Below are 5500 nucleotides of genomic sequence, written 5' to 3'. Positions count from 1 at the left end.
TACTTTCACCACCTTGCGTGGTTTTTCTTTGTCTCCTGCTTTTTCCCAGGGTTGACAGTTGTGCTTCACAGGAAGGAGCAGGGACAAATGGGTCTTGCTCTTTTGCCTGGACTGGAAATCTTTATTTTTTAGCTATCATTACCTCTCAGGTCTGACCTCAAACCCATGCCTCTGTTAATACTTCTGCCATCAGTGCTACTCTGATCAACCCTTGAATATGAACTTGTATCAATAATTCACCACCAGTGCCCATCTTTTATATATTTTTCATGCTGGCTTCTATGAGTTCTTCTACTTTTCATGTCTCTGGTCTACAATTCAAAATCATGCCTCTTTCGATTTGACCACCATCAATGGCATGTTGTCTATAATTTTGTGCTATCAGCCATGGAAAATACTAGCCACATATGGCTATTGAGCACTTGAAATGAGGCTAGTGAAGCAGAACTGATTTTGATTAATCAAACATTTAAAATATCAATTCAGTTATTGAAAACCCTTTAGTGTATTTGAAACAACTTAAGAATATTAAGGTATATTTTCACCTATGTTTTATAAAATCTAAACACAATTCAAGTATTTCTGATGAAAATTTAGCTTTCAAGTTGAGCTGTGTTGTAAATGTAAAAATACACATGAATTCACAGACTTATTACCACAAAAAGAATGCCAAATATTTCATTAATAATTTCAAACACTGATTATGTGTTTTGGATATGCACTTTAAATAAAATGTATTATTCAGTTAATTTCACTGGTTTCTTTTTTTTAATGTGTCATCTATCTGCAGCTCCTTGTACTACGTTTCTTGCTCCTCTTCTACCTGGTTTAGCAATTGAGGCTGTTTTTCTGTGTCAAAATGATTTAGATTTTCCAGGCAAGAATGAGAGCTTCCATTCTTACTGATGTAATTTGGAACAGCAAAGTTATTTCTCCGTAGTAACAGGGATGGTCACATTTCATTGGCCAAGGAAACTATCGCCTGTATTCCACACACAGTTTGGAACATCAGTCAGTTGCACCATCTGGCCAAAGCAAACTCAGGTCTCACCCCCATCCACTTCCTCTTCCCTCACACAGCTGTGGCAGCTACCTGTACCCCCTCCCTGCATTTGACAATGGGGACCACTGATGATTGACAGACCTGGCAGCCTCATATGACTGGGGAGACCAGAGCCTGATTCTGAGATGCAGCCATTGGCTAATTGCCTCACTTCACAAGGTAATGAGGGCTACTACCTGTAACAGTTTGCCATAGGTTGAAGAGACTGAAGCCCAACTTTTCTTGCAGTCATTGGCTATTTGTGAGTAGCAACTCAGGCCAGACCCTGCCTCTCCTACTAGTACTTAGCAACGTGGCTTTTCCCTAGTAACTGGTTGCTGCTTCATCTCATTGGTCACTAGAAACCAGATCCCACCTCTTGTACATAGCCATTGGCCGGCTGCAACATCTATCGACAACCCCTCAGACTTGGTCTCCAGAAGAGAACTCAAATTTGCTGGTGTCTATTAACCCTTCCACCGCTACTGCTCATCTGGTTGGCCCTCAAACTTGATCATCTGTTAAACAATCCACCATCAATGACTTTGTTGTCGTCAAAATCTAAAATATATGTCCGTTAACATTTTTACCCTCTGGGCCAATTTTCAACTCTGTCAGCATTGCTCTAGTCCATCGCTAAACTAGAGTTCTCATAACTCTTCCATCACCAATGCGTCTCTGGCCTGGTTTAGCATTCAGCCTTCAGTTAACTATTTCTCCACCCATAGCCCTCTGATCTGTTGTTTGAACCAAGGCCTGTTAGTTTTTCCACCATCAGTATATACTAGGACTGATTTCAAATTTGACCTTTGTGAACTCTTCCAACATTAATTACTTTGATAAAGTCCTTCTGATAATGACTCCTGGTCGTGTTCCTGGTATGACAGAGATAGTTTTACTAACTTACTGCAGCAAGGGAGACCACACACCCTAGGAACTGTGGGGGATCTGACCTATGGTCACCAACCTGTTCCAGTTTGCCTGGGACTTTCCTGATTTTAACACTGACTATCCCTTGTCCAGTAAACTCCTCAGTCTTGGGCACACAGGCATGGTTAATCATCCTTATCTCACCAAACAAAGGAAGAAATGGAATTACTGAGGGGTTTAGGGGAAGAGTAGAGCATAGTTAAAATTTAAATGAAGTGGTTCTTTGATTAGCCTAAAGCAAAGCGGGTTGGTATACAAAAGAGTTAATGTCAGATCTGAACTGTGAAGTAGATACAGGGTCTTTTTTTATTTAGAAACACTGAAGTAAAAATAGATGTGGCATGTTGACTTCAGATGCCACATCTCTGAAGCTCTGCACTTGGGCTAAAATTGAGGCTGCTTTTCTATGTCAAAGTGACCTGGCTCCTCCAGGCAAGAGTGGGCATTTTATTCTTACTGATGTAGTTTCAATAGCAATGCCCCTGATGGTCTGTTATTTTGGAGAACAAGATTTCTCAGCAGGGCTGGGACTAGGATGAGGCAAATGAGGCACCTGCCTCAAAGTGCAGAATTTAAGGGGCACCAAAAACTCCATAATCAAGATAAAAAACATTTTAGTGCAATCCTTTCGAAAGTCAAAATTAACAAGAACAATCCATGATGAACAATCCACGATGAACAAAATACGAAAACTTTAAATGCTTGTATAGATTATCTATTGTTGTACAATGAATTACCAGTAAACAGAGAAGCTTTCTTTTTTTTACTTGAAAACTTAGACTTATTCGATACTACTTCTCATACATCTGTATGATTTTGCACACACACACACACACACACACACAGGTATTTCTATCATCTCAGGATAAATATATCAATAACAAAACTGAAAAGGTTTAAATATCACTGTGGGGTCAGTAAAGGTTCTAACTTTATAGGACCCAAAGCTTAAAGCTTGTGATAGGGGAAGCCTTGGAAAATTTTACCAGTAAAGATTCCCAGTAAGCTTCTTGTATATTTGGATTTGGGGGCATTGGAGGATTAAGTTCACTTGAAAAGTTTCTCTAACTTGATTCAAGTTCTCTGTCCAGATTAAACAGAGAAGCTTAAAACTATAAACATTTGGGAGTAGTGATACAGTTAACAAGTTTGTCTTTCCCCCATTTTTTTGCAATTCCCCTTATCTAGCATTAACAGGATTGATGACTTGTCTTTCCCATTTGTTGCAGCTTCCCCTCCCCTTGGGAAGAAAAAAAAGCTGGCGCCCACCGGTTTCCCTGTAGACCCTTCCCCCTCGCCCTAAGGAAAACAAGTTGGCGATCACCCGTCTCTGTGCCTTGACACCTTCCCCTTCCCTTAAGATGAATGAGCTGACACCCATCCATCTCCCTGTTGAGCTGGCACCCACTTGTCTCTGTGCTGACCCCTTCCCCCTCCCCTTCGCGGATGCCTACCCATCTCCCCCTGTATAAATACCCTGCCCACTGCCAAAGAGCAGGACGGTGGTTTTTCGGACATGAGTCTGCCTCCCTCCTCATTTGTCGACAAATAAAACCGCTTTCCTTTTCCTCAAACTTAGTTTCCTTTTATTGGCTGAGGGAAACTGAGGCCGGCGTTCGGTAACAGTAGCTTGGCTGAATGGCAACCCCTCTCCCCCAAATGGGTTTCTGCCTCAGGGTCTCTCCTCATGTTGCCATCAGGAGTTGTAGTGAGCTGAGGCTAGCCTAGGAAAAGATTAACTTTTCCATCATCAATTTCCCTGGTTTGATCTAAAAACCAAAGTTGATGATTCTGTCAGAAATCACCATCTTGTTTTACAGCCTACAACCCAAGGCCTGTAAGCAGTCTATCAAGAATGAACTATCTTCCATGAATCTCAGGTTCAGTTCTTGAACTTGGGTCTCTGTTACTCTACAAGCATCATTTCCCCTGTGGTTTGAACTTGAACCCAGGCATCTGTAACAGAGGTCTGCTTTGGAGGTCTAATCAAATGAACATTGATGGAAGAAAATTTAATGATGGTCTAGTAGTTGAGATCTGAAGCAGAGAGGAGAAATGGGAATGTCACATTAATGTTTTCACATATGCCGATTTGTTTTCCATTTAATTCACATATACAATAGCGGAGACAGAGAAAATGGGATACTCTAAGTGAGTGACACTCAACTCCCCAGGTTGTTGAGATGAGGCCCAGAGAGAGCATTTTATTTTATTTTTTTTATTTATTTTTTTTTTTTTATAGAGGCATGCTTTATTTATTTGTTTGCTGGTTTCTTTGTTTGTTTTGTTTATACATGCACTGGGTACAGTCAGAAGCGCGGGAGGGCGAGAGAATTCACCAGAGCCAGAGCGGGGAGCAGAGCAGGCAGAAGGACCGAAGTACACTGCTGAGGGGAGCAGCGGGCGGCAGGAGAGGTCTGCGCGCCATGTGGGACCCTCCTCCGGTGGCCGGGGAGCAGCCGGGGATCGAACCGGCGCCGCAGAGGCCGCGGGCAGCTTCGCAACCCAGCGCTCAACCGCTGCGCCACCGGGGAGGCCCCCAGAGAGAGCATTTTAATGTCCTTAGGGTACCCAACAATCCATACCTGAACTTAGTCAGGTCCTAATTGCTGAGTTTGAAATTCCTTCAATAGAGAAAAGAGCCCTTGCTTCTTGTCTGAGAAGTCTCCCTACCGGAAGGTATACATGGACTAGATTTTGAAGGAGGCTTAGGAGCACAGAGATAAAGAACACTCTGAATTCTCTTCTTCACTTTCAAGCATCAGTAACAGCTCCTGAATGTCCATATAAGAGAGGCAAAGTGGCTAGAATCTGGTTGACAGCAGGAGTTGGGGCACGTCTTGGAGAAGTGTTTTCATCATAATTTACTGACAAACATTAGTTGTCCGTATCAAAGACTATTATCACCACCACCACCATCATCATCATCATCATCATCATCATCATCATCATCATCATCATCAGGGGTAGTAGCAGTAGCAGTAGTAGTATTCCTAGTTACTATCATTTAGTGGGGTAAGAGATAATAGAGCTTAAAGGGGATTCATGTCTCCTACAGACTACATATACTACATCAGGAAGACATCCTACCATTCTAACTTTTCTCCCCTCTTCCCAGGAGAAGATTGTACAGCCCAGACTCCTCCTCTCTTGCCCCGTGGTATTAGTCAGGAGGGGCACGGTATCACCCTAATTTCTTCCAGTGTCTTCTGGTGGGGAGGAGGAACTGTAACCCTGACTCACCGCCCCCTCTCCCACGTGGTATCTCCCTTGAAGATCAAGGCACATCTCCCCTCTGCCCCCAGGATGGAGGAGTTGGCATCTCTGCTTCTGTAAACTTTATACAGACCTACAGAACCTAATTCCAAAGACCAGCCCCTCTTAGAAGCTTGCCTTTCGAAGGTTTATACCATCACCCCCTGCCCCCTCCGTCTGTGGAACAGCCCACTGTACGGAATAGATGCTAAAATGGCGGCCCCCATAGGAGAACGCTTCGGCGCAGCCATGTTCCTCGCCCGACTACACCAC

This window comes from Talpa occidentalis, unplaced genomic scaffold (assembly GCF_014898055.3).
Source record: "Talpa occidentalis isolate TD23 unplaced genomic scaffold, MPIMG_talOcc4v2.1 talOcc4.15, whole genome shotgun sequence".
NCBI lineage: Eukaryota > Metazoa > Chordata > Mammalia > Eulipotyphla > Talpidae > Talpa > Talpa occidentalis.
This window is presented reverse-complemented; position numbering follows the sequence as displayed.